Below are 18,079 nucleotides of genomic sequence, written 5' to 3' on the forward strand. Positions count from 1 at the left end.
TACATAACCTAACTGTAATATAAGTCTGTCCATGCCACATGAAAGAATGGCATGTAATACTAAGTCATGAGGACTCTGTAGCCAACAAGATTGATCATGTCTCATCTTGTCTCCCAGCTGTTCCTATGCAGAGTGAGCAGCTTACATGTCACCTGTCCTGTAGTCTTTCTTGGCCTCCTCCCCCATGTCTGTAACCAAGATATACAGAGCTCTCCCCCAGTCAAATGTGGATCTCTTTTAACCTGGAAGAAATCCACAGCCTTTCCTGTGGGAACAAAAGCATAACCTCTTCCCCAACATAATATATTTTTTGACTTCCATTTTAAAGTAAAGGCATTCCTCAAGTATATAGGTTAGTTTAATTCAACAGTGCCTTCCACAATCCAATGTCTCTAAGCAGCTATTGTCTGTTCATTAGCATTCAAAAAACTTCAAAATTAACGAAGTACCATATAAGGTTCAAACTCCCTATGTTACAATATTTCCCATCCATATGTGGATTATTCTTTTTTATTACCTTACTTCTCTTTTTAAAAACTTTATTTTTTAAAACTATTTATGTTTTTATGACTGGCTATACTTTTTTCTTTAGCCTATGCACATTGGTAAACACATTATAATCTGTTTAGAATTTTTTTTTACCTGAATCTATTTTATTGCATATATGAAACTTTTTCTGTCAGCATGAGCAAAACCTTAAACCACCATACAGCTTAACTCATGGCATGCTGGTGGCTCAAATTAGTGAGAAATGGCCAAGAGACACATCTCTCTATTGCAGCAAGCATTAGAGACTATGGGACTAGGAAGCTGAGTTTTGTGTGTTTGCAACCATTTTTTAAGCTTTCTTAGGTCTTATGTGGAAATGTGTGCCCCATGTTGGATGTCATTTATAAACAGATTTTCCTTTGGGTCACCAGCTCACAAAAAAATGACATGGATACTTATTATTAATTATGAAAGCTCAGCCTATAGCTTAGACTTGTCTCACTGGCTCTTATAACTTAAATTAACCCATTTCTATTCATCTGCATGTTGCCATGTGACTTGTGGCTTTTACCTCTCCTCCTACATGTCTGTTCCCCCTGTGTCTGGCTGGTGACTCTCCCTTTCTTCTTCCCAGAGCTCTCCTACCCCAGAAGTCCCACCTATACCTCTTGCCTAGATACTGGCCAGTTAGGTCTTTATTAAACCAATTATAGTGACACATCTTCACACAGTGTAAAGGAATATTCCACAATACAGATGTGTTGGCTCATGTTTGTAATTTCAGTACTTGGGAGGCTGAGGCAAGAGGACTGCAGTAGGTTAGATGCCAGGCTGGGAGATAGCATGGCCTTGTGTCAAAGTAACAACATCTCGTCAAATCTTGTCTATATAATGTTCATTGACTGGCTTCACATTAAATACCTCACGTGATAGGGTTGACAAAATATCAGGAGGCAGTCTTCCATGGTGAAAACATCATGTTTCAGAGATATACTGAGTTGACCTCAGTTTCCTTAAATTTTCTAGCTAGAGTATCAGTTTTGGCTGTGATTATAAACAGGATGTGGTGAATCTCTCTTTGTGTATCCCTAAATTATAATTAAGGAGAATCATCATGCTTATACATTCTTCTTTCTTTTCCACATTTATCAAAGTTATTCCTTTAAAGCCAAAGAATTCCCATGTTAATCTAGTGCTCTCCATATCCCACCTACAGGCTTGAGCAAGTCTTTCTTAAGCTGGAGGCCCTCATGTCGGTATGGTGTAGCTCAGAAAACTAGTTCCTAACATTATACATAAAATTGGATGTTGGCTTAGCATTAAATGTGGATGATAAGACCACCTGGTGAACGGTAGTTTCAGTTGTCTCTGACTAGCTATGCTTCCCACCTAGTATTTTTTTAATTCTTCTCTCTCTCACACAGTACATCCCAACTGTAGGCTTCCCTCCCTCCATTCCTTTAACCCCCCACTTCTCTCTCCCTTAAATCCACTGCTCCTCCATTCCCATGGGAGGCCTTCCCAGGTAGTTTTGACAAAGACTTGTTTTAAGAATATATGGCTTTCATGTCCTTAAATTTTCCAATATAAAAAGATTTGTTTTCCTTCTAGAAATATCTTCTATCCTTTTCCTGCTCTCTTTACTCAGGGCTTGAATTTCAGGTTAAATGTAAAGCCAGTTTCGATTCACAAAAAGGCAGGACTTAAGAACAGTGCTTCCTCAGTTCTGCAGATAGGAAATTTAACACTTGCTTTGCTGCTACATCTGAGCTTGGAGAATTGTTTCATGTCTCTGGGTTCAGCTGCCTCATGTATAGAGACTCCAATCCCTTTCTTTCTGTGCTGCTCATTATACATTATAAAAGATAGTTTGCTAAATTCTGATATTAGTGTGTCACACATGATGAGAGGCAACATAAAAGATGGTAATTATTTCTTTTAATCTAATAATTGCACTTTTCAATAACTTTATTTCAGTAACTGGCTTCTATTTGAATATTCAAACAAATGTATGTTATAAAGAAATTGACACAGTCCCAAAGTACTCATTAATCATAAATTTCTGTAGCTTGCTGGTGTCAGGAATAATATATTCTCTAAGTTCTCATGGCTTCGGTAAAGAGATACCAAGCAAAGTTCCTGGTGTTTCTATTTCTTTGTTCTCATATCAATGTTACTTACTTACTGAGTTTTGTGGTGTTTTTTTAAACTATTCTTTCCTAATTAGTCTGCACAGTGATCATGAAACACCTTATTAAGAGTGTGCTAGGATTCAGCTGCCATTTCCAAAATCCAGGGTATTGTTGTCTCTCTCCTGGGCGGCAGCAATGATTTGGTTTTCAAATTTATACATGTTTCTCTGATTCTCAGTTGCACCAATTTGAAATGAAAAAAAGATACTACCTATCTTATATGGGTGCTTAGCAGGATTAATTAAAAATTTACATACTTCATAGCTGATTCTTGGATCATGAGTTTTAAGAACCCTAAATCCTTTTTTTTTCTTGTGAATTATGGGTACTTTTAAATAGGAATCTGCCTCTTTCCTGTATGACCAACTATCTGGCATATAGTTCTAACCTACTTACATACAGTTATAACTTGATATTGATATCTACATATTATGTGACTAATTCCAGATCATTCAGCCTTCTGAAATCTCATATTATAGTGGCAATAGGAGGCACATCTGCTATTGCGCTATGCAGTCTGTGGTTACCCCTTAAGGACCCCTACTCAGATGTAGTTGGGATGTTGTCTTAAGCCACAGAAATAATTTCAAGATAAGTTAGCACCAGACAGTACAAAGGGTTTTTTAAGGAAAGGATGGTACACAACAATCAGAGTATGGACATTAAGAAAGAGACACAAGTGTAGCTAGAGTTTTCCTGCTGGCCCAGTCAGGACAAATCTCTCTTACCCGCCAGTCCCACAGTCGCTCAGACCCAACCAAGAAAGCATACAGAGACTTACATTGTTTAGAAACTGTATGGCCGTGGCAGGCTGCTTGTTATCTACTTCTTCTCTCTTAAATTAACCCATTTCTGTTAGTCTATACTTTGCCACATGGCTTGTGGCTTACCAGTGTCTTTACAGGTTGCTTGTCATGGCGGCGGCTGGCGGTGTCTCTCCCCAGAATTCTCTTCTCTCTTGTCCCACCTATACTTCCTGCCTGGCCACTGACCAATCAGAACTTTATTTACACAGAGCGATATCCACAGCACTTCCCCTTTTCTTTTTTTTTTTTTTTTTAAGGACGGTTTTAACTTTTACATAGTGAAATTACATATAACAAAACAATTATCAAGCAAGAATTACAAGTACAATATTAAAGAAGATATCCTATCTTATATTTGTGAGTCTAAGGTTTTATATCTAACTTATCTTTTATCATAACTGAGGAAATTATAACTACCTATTCTTCAACCACATCAAAGACCTCAGAAGGATATATTACCTGAGAACCGGGAGAAGGATGTAAGCATTTTTCAGGAGTCTTGCAAGAGTAGACAGAGACAGCTGGCAGCCTGGACAGTCACCTAATGTTTCTCCACAGTGTTGGGGCATCATCTTCAGCCTACAGGCTTAGCGTATCTGACAGACTCTTTTGTGAACTAAGATGTATACAAGGTCACCAGTTTGACCTCACATTTGGTGAGAGCAGTCCATGTACCAGAAACACCTGAATTCCATTAGTGTCATGTCATGATTCAGGATTTTAAATTCTGGAAATTATTGATGTCTTTTCAATTCAGCTGTCCATTTTTCTTGGCTGTGTATATGTGGCTTCATCTTGGCATCCTTTTCTTCTCCACACAAGTGTCTCAAAAATAGCTTTGTATATGGTTTTGTGGATTTTGAAGCTACATCATCCAAATAATGTAATTTATGACTAAGTTTACAGATTAGGAAAAGTTGGAAAAGTAAGTAAAATTCTAGAATCTAACTTACACATTTCTCTTATCTTAGAGAATTTCCTTTGGTGAATAAAATCATATAAAGTTAGTGAGGTCTATCATTCATGTTTGCAGATGGGAGGGGCATAAGGATAAAGGCAAAGATCACCAGGGTTTGTGACATTCACCTTGGCCTTGAGCACAAATTCTTCATGAGCTTTAAAGCATTCATTTGAGACTCTTGTTAGAGGGCACGCTGTGTCTTTGTGCAGGTCACTTTCACAGCAGTTTTGGTTTTGCCACTTGTGTCCGAATTGTGACTTCACCACCAACAAACACAAAACAAGTCAATCCTGGTATGTGTGTGTGTGTTTGGTGAGTATGTGGTGTGTGTATATGTGGTGTGTGTGTGTGTGTGTGTGTGTGTGTGTGTGTGTGTGTGTGTGTGTGTTTGGTGAGTATGTGGTGTGTGTATATGTGGTGTGCGTGTGTGTGTGTGTATTGTGTGTGTTTTGTTGTGTGTGTGGTGTGTATTGTGTGTGTGTTGTGTGTGTGTGTGTGTGTGTGTGGTGTATTTGTGTGTTTGGTGGGTATGTGGTGTGTATGTGTATTTGGTGGGTATGTGGTGTGCATGTGTGTGTGCAGGTTCCCATTTCATGCCCTTCTACTTCTCCAAGTCTTTCTCATTTACAGAACAGAGAGAGTAAGGACAGAAAAATGAACTTGTTTCCACACAGTGCTGTATTCCTAATATCCCCAGCATTTGACTTGTGTCTCGAAACAAGGCCCTAAGGTTAATGGCGAGAGATGATTAGCATTTACGTTCTGCGGAGATCTGTCAGTTCCTGTCAAGGAGGAAGACTGGGGAGGAGTGATTGATAAGCAATTGCATGTTCCCCTCCCTCTATACTGTAATTACAACTGCTCTCAATGAGTATCAAACATGTAGCATATGCCTCTCAGGAAGACAGACTCATAGTTCTCCAGATATCAGCTGCAGTAACATGACAGAGCTAGTAAGCTGCTTTCTGTCTTCCTAAGCACACATGACAGTCACATTCATTCCAAATGATTCAACAAGATTAATGCTATTAAAGGCAGCACCTAGAAATTAATCATTTCACTATTATTTTAGTGTTAACAAGACCCTTTTGTGGCAACATCAGGGAAAGACTATTAAAATGAGAGGAGAGACACACATGCCAGAAGCTAATTAGCAGTGGAAAATTTGACATAGGATTATGAGTTGAATTTTAGGATTACAGTTTACATTTAGAAACCTCTCTTTAAGTTAGTTTTATCTGTTCCTGGCTTCCATTCTTTTAGGAATCTCTGAAATCCATTTAGCATATACTATCTACCTGACACCTTTATTTTAAAAAAGGTAGTTTCTGGGCTACAAAGATGGCTCATTGGGTAGAGCACTTGCTGTGCAAGTGCAAGACTTTTGACTTTGATGTCCCTGAACTCATGTAAAACTGGACACAGCAGTTTGTGTCTGTTATTCTAACGCTCCTATGGCAAGATGGCAGATGAGGTGGATCCTGAATCTTGGAAAGCTTGTTGGCCACCCACACAATGAGAAACCACAAATGACTATTTCTCAAACAATGCAGAAGACAAAAGACTGTACTGACATGCAAGATTGTTCTTGCACTTCCATGTAAACACTGTGTCATGTGTACACCAGCATTCACGGCAATGCATATGAACATATACATACCACACACATTCACACACATAATTTTTAACAAGAAAGGAAAAATAATTCATTTTCATAGTACAATTAGATATCATCATAGATGACATTTTTTTTTTCGAGACAGGGTTTCTCTGTGTAGTTTTGCGCCTTTCCTGGAAATCGCTTTGTAGACCAGGCTGGCCTCGAACTCACAGAGATACGCCTGGCTCTGCCTCCCGAGTGCTGGGATTAAAGGCATGTGCCACCACTGCCCAGCTTCATAGATGACATTTAATGAACAATTATCATGTTGTAAGAATTGTGCTTACAATGTGAGATAGAAATAGTTTTAATATCTACTGTCCTCAGCTAAGAAGTAGAGAGAACACTGGTAAATTAACATGCTAAAGCCCACCTCACATTGTTGACAGCTGACATATATGAAGTGCCATCCTCAGAACTCCTTCAGGGCTATTTCTCTCCATTGTTGGGTTATTCTTTATTTGGTAGAAAGAAGGCTTAAGTTTCTAAAATCAAATAAACAGTGAACCAGTAGGTGGCAAAGTCTAATTCTGAAGAGTCACATCTTCCTTTGAATGACTTTATAATTCAGTTCTAGAATCTCTACTTGGTTTTGTATTGCCTTTTGATTTTTCTATTGTTATGATGATACTTTCCTTTAGCTCACTGAACTTAGTTATGATAGATGCCATTTAGTCAGAAGTTAGATATTTTGAGGGGGTGGTTGGTTGTCCTTTTATTGAATATTGATTATATATTCCTGGATTTTTATGTTGGGTAATTTGAACTGCTTCCTGGAATTTGTAGACATGATATATTCTGAATACTGTTATATTCCTAACTAGAGTGTATTAACTTCACTGTAGCCAGTAATTAACTTAGATGGACTCAAAGAATAAACAGTCTCCTGGGCAGTTACTGGAAATTCAGTTCCGTTGTTTTACCCTAACTTGGTTTTTTGTGTCTGCATTTCACATGTGTTCAGGGGGAGCCAGAGGTTTAGAAAATAATTTGGTTGTTTCTTTATTTAGCATTTTACTTTCTGTTGTTCTCACCCATGTATCCTGTTCCTGAGGTGTTATAGATATTCAAAAACCTGTCTTCAGGTGTCTTAAGCCTGAGAGATAAAAGATACATATACATAAATGTATGTTTGTCTACATAAATGCATATTTATGTATATATGTATATATGCATATACATATAGACACACACACATATGTAATGTTTGTTATTTGTTGGAATCAAAGCATAGTTATAACATTTTCCCCTTCTCTTTTGAGAAAAAACTTTTTAATAGGAGTTGTTGGTTTTCTTCTTATATATGACTGTGGAATTCCATTAGCATAAAGCCTGAAAGAGATATTAAAAACATGGTTAATGCTGTTTCTTTTTCTGGGTTTTGATTTCTCTTCCATAATGGCTTCTCCATGCTTTCTTTGCTTGTCCTAATTGTACTTAAGGAATAACAGGCTTGAAAATGATCATTCTCACTCCAGATCTCCTAAGTAGAAATCACAAGATATATGCAAGCAATGAGAGTATGAAAATGTTAAAGCACGATTTGGAAGCCTACTAGCATTGATAACTATGGTCTACACTTGTGCCTAACCAGTTCTTATCCTCTTGACCTGCATTCAGAATACAAGTTAGTATAGTGATAGTAATTGAGCTCAGACTCTTGGAATTATAATTAATTGAAATGTAGAAAAAAAAATGTGGATTTTTTTTCTCTGATTTTCTCATTTAAATTCTGATTTCACTGGGTTCAATTTTTGAAAGCTTTCAAAAATAAAGAACTGAAAAATAGTAAAACATCTACAAATATGAAGATGCTTGAGGAAATTTATCTTTTCTGCCTAAAGTAAACCACATATTTCTAAAAAAAAAATTAGGCATTTTGTTTTGCTTTGATGTAAAATGTATCTGTTGTACAGTATTCTAGTTTTAATGTCACATAATAGCTGAATTGAGCCTTGAGCAAGTGAGGTTGGAATACATGGCACAATCTGCAAGAAGATGACTATTTTAAAATTTCAGTGTCTCTTATGTGGGTGTCCATCAGTAACTCTGTAAGTCTGCCATCATTCATTGGCATGTTATTAGAAATATGCTGCACTAAACACCACTACAGGTCCTGAGGGGCTAGAGAGCTTTGGCAATTTCCTGGATAATTCAGGCAATAAGGAAAATATGCAATTTGGGTTTTGAGTTATTTGATCAAGTTTCCTACGTTGGTGCACTCCATCATAGTCATCATTCAGCTTTACTTCTCCTGTGGTACTGTAGGCTGTCACTTGTTTGGTCAGGACATTGCTGGCAGATTCACAGTTAGTGGTCTGAATGGCCTTTTCCAGTCTTCTCATTTGTATGCAGTGATGATTATGGTAGTAGTAAACATTTATTGAACATTTATGTGCCAATCACAGCTCTAATTACTTTACTGCTCATTCATCCTTTATAATAGCTCTGTGAGGTAGATATTAACATTTCTATTTTATAGACGAAGGGACCAAGACGCAGGCAGCTTAAATACCTTCCATAGCTAGAATGTAGCAGGTCCAGGACTCAAAATCACTTGTCCAATTCTGCAGCCCTGTTTTGATCAACTACACTGAGAAATGTGAAAAAGAGATTTGATTCAAAGGCAACCTCAGTGCAGGCTTTGGTTTCCACACTATAGCTTGATTGATAGCAAGTAGAATGTAATAGAAAATGATTGGAATACAGCAGCAGCACTGGGTGTGGGATCTGGCTTCCTACAGGGTCTCAGAGGAGTCAGAGATTGTACCCTACAAAGATGTGAGCCATGAAAATTGCCTAGTGAAAGTAGGAAGGAGAAGAAATCTGTCAGATTACTTTCTTCTCCTTTTTCTTCAATTTCTCCTGTGGACTACCCCACAATCTGCTTTTCTTTGTAGTACTTCTGGAAAAGTCCTATGAGACAAGTCAGCATATCTGCTGAGTATCTTATTGGTCTCTTGGCAGTATGTTGTAAAGTGGTGCCAGTGTGGAAACATCAGTTTATATCACTTTTTTTCTTTGCCTTGTTATTTTTTTTTTTCTTATAGCTTACCCTCACATCCTGAGCTTTTATGTACTAAATGAAATGTTGGTATTCTGATTTGATAGTTAATGTAGTTCTATGGGTAGTACTTCTTGGAGGTTCTGAGTTAAAATGGCCTCAAAATCAGACTCAATTCTAAGTGCTTCAGATGGACCAGGTCATACCAACTCTTTCAATACTGACAAGTTGGTATTGTCATTCCCATTCTACAGATTAGGAAATGAATGTATAAAATTTACACTCTTCTGTGGGATTTAACAAAAGGTTATTCTCCGCTCATTTGTTGTATATGAAAAATGAATGAATTACAGCATCAACAAAAGAGAATAAAATAGCAATGGAGAAATTGAACTTTAGAAATTCTCTAAATCTCACCATGTGCATTATTGTGTTCACTAAAAGACAAACATAATACATCAATGCAATATTTAGAAGATGCATTTGCTGGAATACTCAACATTTATTTAGTTTCATAAGTTCAACTATGAATGAAAACTCTCTTCCAATATTGAAGGGTCATAGACACATAAGAGATAGAAAATGTTTTTTTATGGCTCAAAGAGTTCAGGCTATTGGGGAGAGAATGATAAGACCTTAACTTCAAAAAAGTCTGGTATAGCTTTTGCTTTGTTTATCTGAGGAGGCTCAGTTGTTGAAATTTGAAGTTCCTTTCGGTAAGACCAGCAAATAAAAGATAAATAAAAGATAGTGCTATGAAAATCAACTGGTTCCCCAGAAAAATAAATAGCTAAAAACAAAGCATAATTTTCTGTGCTATATGGATTTTCCTTGTCAAAAGTTGACCCCTTGTTCATGGTCTTTGTCTCCTGCTTGATGTGTGGCTGGGGAGTCCTGGCTCCTGTTCAGATATCGACTAGCATATCCTGAGATCTGAGGAGGCTTAAAGATTCCAATAGAACTGCAAACTAATGACTGGCTTATAAACATGATGCAGTGGTCACAAACAGTGTACTGATTCCAGCTTTCTAATGTGAGTCTGTCTTAGATTTCCTCAAATAATTCTGCACTACTTTTTTTTTTTTATCTCCAATTATTGCACATTTTAAAGGAACAAATTGATTTTTAAAAGGATTGATTTTGTATAAAGAAATACTAGAGTTTGGAGTGAAATTTCAATAAGTCTAGATTATTTCATTACTTTATAGATGGTTTCTTCAAATGGCTTCACTACCCCAGTGCCAGGATTCTAAAGCTATTTTCTAGGACACTACAGTCAGGTGTCTAACTGTAGTAGGAATCTTAAAAGTTCTTATTAATGAAACCAAACCTGAGGCCAGGAACACAATACCACCACATCTAACAGATAGACCACCTTTACACCTGTGAGCATGAGAGGCTGTGGATGTCTTCCACCCATTTCTGGATATCAGTTGAACCATCTAGTGGAAGTACAACTAGAATATAAATGTTGGTGGGGACTGGCCTATAAATATTTGAATGACAGGGTTACTCTCCTTCCCCTTTTTGTCCCTTTGAGTGATGTCTTCCTTACTGATAGTGTCAATAACAGCTGTGCCCATGGCAACTTTCCTGAAATCTTTCCAGAGAAACTGATATTAAGAAGCTATCCAGGTGATACATTATCCAATGCCACTCTAGTGACTGATTTGGAAATTTGGCAGATATTCAAAGCAACAAACATTCTAAGACTTCTCTGTCACTTTTCTGTTGGAGCTAGTAAGAAAGGAACAGAAGACTCTTATAACTATGTAGCTATCCCTACAGTTAACAATTCATTAAAGATTTATTTATTTTAATGTGTATATGAAGGCCTGCACATATCTATGCATACCATGTGCATTGTTTTGTGTACATGGAAGCCAGAAGAGGATGTCAGATGCCTTGTAAATGGAAATACTGATAGCTGTGACCTGCCGTGTGGGTGCTGGGAAATGAATCAGTGTCCTCTGCATGCACATCAAGTGCTCTTAACTATGGATCCAACTCTTTAGCACCAACAAATTCATCATTTTAAAAGATGGGTTTCTTGGGGCTGGATTCAAGTTGTCAAGTTGCCAAGAACATTTGTTGCTTTTGCAGAGAATTGAAGTTTGGTTCTCAGCACCCACATGGCAGCTCACAACCATCTTTAACTCCAGTTTCAGAGGACTGAACACTCTCTTCTGACCTCCTCGGACACCAAACACATGTGTGGTAGCACACATACATATGTACAGAATGTGGTAGGTTGAATGAAAATGGTCTTTTACGGGCTCATATACTTTAATCCTTGGTCCCCAGATGGTGACATGTTTGAGAAAGATTAGAATGAGTGGCTTTGTTGGAGGTGATGCTACTCTGGGTGTGTGCTTTGAGGTTTCAAATGCCCACCTCATTCCTGATCTCTCTCTCTTTCTCTCTCTCATCATTGTCTCAAGATGGGAAAACAGCAACTGCTCCAGTACCATGCCTGCCTGCCTGCTGTTAACACTTCCTGCCATGATGGTCATAGACTCCAGCTCTCTAAAAATGTAGCTCTGAATCTTGTGCTTTGTTTTATATTTTTTATTGATCATGGTATGTTTTGTTATGATATATATCAAGACACAAGCAAAACACTCATATACATAAAGTAGAACAAATAAATCTAAAAATATTTTTAAAAAGAAGTGTATTTCTTATTGTTCAGACCACTTATCTTTGCTGTATTATTCCAAGCATTTTAGCCAAGTTTCAAATTTATTGGCATAGAATAGAGGAGTCATGGAGTTTTCTTAATATTCTATAAATGCCTGACATTTCTATAGTTTTCCATTATAGCATGATCTAATTGTTTCTTCTGGTTCTCTTTATTCTCCTAATCAATTTATCTGTAGAGATTTGTCATCTTAATTCATCTTTGTAAAGAAACAACTTTTGTCTTTGTTGAGGGAATAGTATAATTGCTTTATATAAGTCATTAATTTCTGTTGTTGATGGACACTTTTGTTGGTTCCATAACTTAGCTATTGTAAATACTTATGCAGCAAACACCTATGGACAAATATTCCTGCAATATGCTCAATTCAAAGCCTTCAGGTAAAGACCTAGGAGTCATATAACTGGATTGCCTGATATATTTGTCCTTAGTTTCCTGATGACTTGCTATACTGACTTCCATCATGGCTAGCTGGTTCACATTCTTACCAACCTTGTATGACAGCTCTCTGTCTACAATCCTTACCAGCATTTGCTGTTATTTATTTTCTTAATGTCTGCCATTTTGTCTGAGGAGAGACGTACCTTTGAATAAACCTAGCCAAAGAAATGAAAGCACTGTATAAATATTCAAACATGGAAGAAAAAAGTTGTCAATTTCATCCAGTGGTTGTATTGTCCATACATCACAGTACATGATACAAGGCAGGGAATTTCCAATGGTGCAGTATATACATAGACCCCTTTCCTTTAATCATGGCTTTAGGTGCCTGCAGTGTTGATTTCACTGCAGTCAAGGTACAAAATTATTTAATCATCACTGAGACCTCTGTCCTGCCATTCTTTTATAGCCATGTTCATCCACACCCTGCCACCATCCTTCACCTCAGGTGACCGCTAAGCTGTATTCTATCTCTGTAATTTTGTCATTTTGAGATACTTTTGTAACTTGACTCACACCCTTTGTGGAGATTGACTTTTTAATCCCAGCATGATGCCCACACCCATTTGAGATAAGTCTGTTTACAGTCTGTTGCTTTATAACACTATGTTGTTATATATGGTGTGGATATATCACTTTTTGTTTGATTTTTTTGCTTGTTGAGGGAAGTGCTTCAGGTTTGGTTCATTACAAAGGCTGTTTCAGATATTTGCATGCAGGTTTTAAAATCAACATATGTTTTAGTTTCTTGGGTAAATACTCCCCAAACAATTGCATGCCATGGGTGTGGTTCTGTTACTAAAGAAATTGCTGAATTCTTTCCAGTGTAGCTGAATCATTTTCCAGTCCACCAGCAATGAACAGTGTACACAGACCCACTTTCTTGGTATTCTTGCTAGCATCTGGTATTGTCAAATTTATACATTCTAATTTTAGCTGTTTTTGTACACTTTTGTTCTGAAAAAAATAGAGCACACTATTTCAGTATGGGTTTATGTACATTTCTCTAATATACAGTGATGTTGAGCATCTTTTTGTGTGCCTTTCTGCCATTTGTGTGTCCTTTCAGTGAAATATCTGCTAACATTATCTTTTCACATTTTAATTAGATTGTTAGAGCTTTACTACTGAGTTTTCAGGCTTTCTTTTTTTTTATGTATGCTGGGTAAATCACTTATCACCTATTTCAACTGTAAATATTTTTACTTCTTAGTAGGCTTGTTGTTAGAGAAAATATTTTAATTTTTGTTCAAATATAATTTATTGAAATTCTGAAGTTATATTTTATAAGTATATGACCTGAGTAGCCTACTGAAATGTTCAGTGTTCTCCCTTTCTCCTTTTCTATCTCTCTGTCTTTCTCTCTCTTTTATTCTCTCTGTGTGTATAATTATGTTTTCCTATATATCTGTTTTTTATTTATCTATCATGTTACTTTCTTAATCTTGATTATACTTCTGTAATTATATATAACTGGTGTCACTGTATGTATTAATATTGTTATAGCTGTTTTTCTTTAAATTTTTAAAGATTCATACTTTATAAAAATATTTTCTCTTTCATTCTTCCTGTGAGTTATTATTTTAGAGTTTTCCATGGCAACATATTGCTAACATTTTTATGAGCTGATGTTGACATTTTGTATCTTTTAATTCAAGAATTCAATTAATTTGAAAATAACTAGGATTTGGGGTTGGCATTTGTCATCTTATTTTGTCTGTCTCACTTTTTCTATTTCTATTTTTTCTGTTCCTTGCCTTCCTTCATTTTATATTTTCTTGTCTGACTCAGATTTTCTTCTTATTTTAAAAATCATCTTGCTTTAGTTACCCTGTTATCTCTTTTTGAAATTATCTTTATTTATGTATGTCTTCACGTTCTACATGCATGTGTATGCAGGTGCCCAAGGAAAACAGAAGAGGGCACTGTATCTCCTGACGCTGGAGGTTGAGGTAGTTGTGAGCTGCCTGGTGGGGTTCTGGTATCAAACTCAGGTCTTCTGAAGACTGGCAAGTGCTGTTAACTGCATGGCCACCTCTCTAACCTCTGTAATCTTAATTTACCTGTTTAGATGGAATTTAAATTTAAAACTTGTTAATGTTGAAACTAGTTAATGTTGGCATTTCTTCTCTCTGAGATGTAAAGAGTTAAAACACTTTATTTTCCCTTTCAGTGTCTGCTATTCGCTACCTCTGCTTGTCATCTTTATTATCTGATACCGTTGTACACCGTCAATGTGTTGAGACTTGCTTGAATGTTTATAACATTCATTAGCAATCAGTTCTTGTATTTTATACTAAGTGAACGTTTCCCTTTTGTCTTTTCTGCCTTTTTCTGAATTCCTCTGATTATATGTTTTCTAGAAATTGTCCTTTGGTTTCCTTTATTTCAAAGATTCTTAGTTCACTTATGTTTCACATGATATATTTAAGTGATTATATAATTCTAAGTTAGATTAAGCACTCCAAATACATACAAGATACTTTGGTCCTTTCCACTCTTTACAAGATAACAATCCCTTCTGTGTTTGAGAGAAAGCTCTATCATGTACTTGACTTTTCCAATTATATTTCAGATGTATTTCCTTTTTATTTTGTGTATGTGTGGGCATCTCTGTTTGTGTGTATGGATGCCACATGCACATGAATGTCAGATGAAGGTGTCTGATCTCCTAGAGCTGAAATTAAAGGTGTATGCAAGTCACCCAATATGGATGGTGGGAACCAAACTTATAGCCTATGGAAGAGTCACAAATGTTCTTAATCACTGAGCCATCTTTCTAGCCCCATTGTGTAACTGACTATAAGATCTCTGTTCTTTGGGTTCTGGTTATTTGGTGTGATATATACAAATATAAATTCTGATTATTTGATATTTTCCCTTTCCTTTTTGCTGGATTTGTATATAAAAAATGACTGCCATTTCTTCTGGAAATTTCTGCATTGTAGTCTAATCACATCTTTACTTCAATTTGTTTATTCTGTCTTTGCTAGGGAGTATTGATTGAGTAGAAGTTATGCATTTCAATTCTACTTTTATTCTCTGTTTAATTATTATATTTCCATTTAATTATTATACTTTCATTCAGTTATTATACTTTCAACTTCTACTGAGTTATGTTCTACTTCCCAAGGGTTTGTTCTCATTGAGACAAAAACTAAGACTCTTCATCTTCTTGTGTTATTTGGCATAATCATTGTTTTCTTATATAATCTTCCATTTTGTAATTTTTATCACAGGTTGTCTGAATTGTTCTATTCCTGCTAGCTCTTAATTTGTCTCTACTTCTTATGTGTTTTATGATTTTTTAAAAGTTTGTTCTTTGAGATATTAATTGAAACTGGATTCTCCAAGAGATAATTTGCATTTCTTTCAGTAAAGGTAAAAACACCAAACTTTAAATAGAAGTTTAACTTTAAGTTTCTTAGAATTAACCAGAAGTTCAAATCTGCAGAGCCCAATTTGACAATTTAGATTGTCATGGCTCCTTTCTTTTTCTTCTACATTTGGTACTTGCTTTAAAATGAGTAGTTTTCTTTGCATTCGATGCAGATCTGGAATTATTGCTGATTTAGCAATAAAATGCGGGCTCCACTTTAATGAAAAAGTGTCTTATTAGATTCCCATTCCTCTGGCTACTTGGAATAGGCTGTCCTGTAGAAATTGAAAATCTAAAATTTAGGTTTACAAGTGTCACCAAACAGCCCCAGATTTAAATTAGCTTCATGCTCTGATGTTACTTAAATTTTTGCCTTTTGACTATTATTTATTTAGTTATTACTTACTTGTTGATATCCTACAATTGTGTGTGGGGTGTGTTATTCATAGTATATGCACATGTGCATATTGGGAAGGCATGAGGAAGATGTTTCCCTTTGGCCTTTTGAGACATGTTCTTTCCTTAACTCAGAGATCAGCTCCTAGACATCAAACAGCAGGGAACTTCCTGGGGTTGTAGGTACATATGCAGCCATACCTAGCTTTTTACATCTTTGGTGGGATCCAAAGACGCGAGTCTTTAGCTTTCATGGCAACAAGTTGGACCCACTTAATCATTTCTACTGTCTTTTTAGAAGTTGTGTTTTGTTTTAATAATTTTATCCATGTTTTACATAAAACTGGAAACAATCCAAATACCAAATAAAACTGAAATGTATACATGTCTGTGTTGTGGTTATACATTAACAGAATACAGCATTTGGCACAGTCTCTCAATTAAATCACATATCTGGTAATGGGAAAAAAGGTAAACAAAAATGTACACATTGCTAATTCCACTTGCATGACAATCAATCAGAAACAGGCAGAAGAAGCTGTGTTAACTGGATTCCCTGTGTTGGGAAGGTAAAATGGGTTGTTTTTTGTATTTTTATTAATGGGGGGGGGGGTAAAAAGAAATTTGTAGGGCTCTAGCAATGTGCCAGTTTTGATCTGTGTGATTACACGAATGTATAATTTATCTATCAGGACATTCCGGATTAGTGTGTTGTATATGGTTTAATGTGTGTATGGTAGACCTCAATAAAGCAAAATAATAGCCTCCAGTTTTAGTTGTTTTGGCTGGGGAACCTCATCTACATTACTACTGCAAATAAAAACCCAAGTGCCCTACAAATACAAGGCATTTATAGTCATTACCTACTGGCCATGGCACAACAGAAGATTGGACAGTTATTTAAAGAAGGCAATGGGAATATAAAGCTATCCTCTCTCCATTTCCAGCATTACAGTTTTAATATTCTTTACCCATAAGTTAAACTCCATGTGTCTTTGTGTTTTTTATAGTTAGTATTTGAATGAGTGGAAATAGTGCCTATAGAAAACATTTAAAACAAAGTACTAAGTAATATAATTGAAGATATAATTTCTAAAGGTCTAGTGAAGCTGCTAGTTTTACTACCAAAGACTTAGAGATGAATACACTTTTAATTCTTTAATAAATGCTACTTTGAAGGCCACAGGCAGTTAGATCAGAAAGAATATGATTAAACTTTCCAGTGTTCTTATTTCTACTCCTACATACTCAGGACTTTTGTCTAGTCTAAGTGTAATTTATCAACATAGTCCTTTCATTTATAGCAGTTTATTAATAGAGAAGGTTTATTTTATTGGCCAAGGAAAAGTAGTAGTTAAGTGAGTATATTTACGTATTTAATAGCCATTGTTTACACATTTGCTAACAAGGTCATTAATTCTTTTGCAAATGAGAAGTAGGAAGTGGGTAACAAATTGTAGATGAGACAAGATGCTTATCCTCAGCAGAATGAATCTCACAATTAATGTTTATTGGCAGAAGGATCCATATGTCTTTATATATCTTTTTCTCCCTCAGCAGGTTCAGCGAGTCCCTAGTACACACAGGTTCTCAGTAATAGTTACCAGATAAACAATGATAATAAATCACTCCTTCCTTTTATCTGTGTTTATTTTATTAAAAAAGATTTCATGATTATATATGTGTTTTATATATTTGTATAATTGCAGTTTCTTTGTTTAGTTATTTCCCACACAACTACCAGTAATTTGTAAATTAGGTTGGCTATTGTGTAATTTCCTCCTCTTCTTTTAAATTCTTCAAGAGCTGGAGAGTCACATGATACCTGCCAGGTAACTCAAGGAGCACTGACTCTGGTATAGTACAGGGACCCTCCTCATCAAATGAAGCCTTATCAAAAGTCCTTGCATCTTGTAATGGATGGTGACAACTTGGTTGACCTCCCACAGTGATTGTTACAGTTGAATAATAAAAGCATTTCTCTCCATCAAGTGTCTCACTGTTTACAACAGAAAAAAATTCCAGTTCCATAACTGCTAGTTATCATCTT

Source organism: Onychomys torridus, chromosome 3 (assembly GCF_903995425.1).
Source record: "Onychomys torridus chromosome 3, mOncTor1.1, whole genome shotgun sequence".
Classification (NCBI taxonomy): Eukaryota; Metazoa; Chordata; class Mammalia; order Rodentia; family Cricetidae; genus Onychomys; species Onychomys torridus.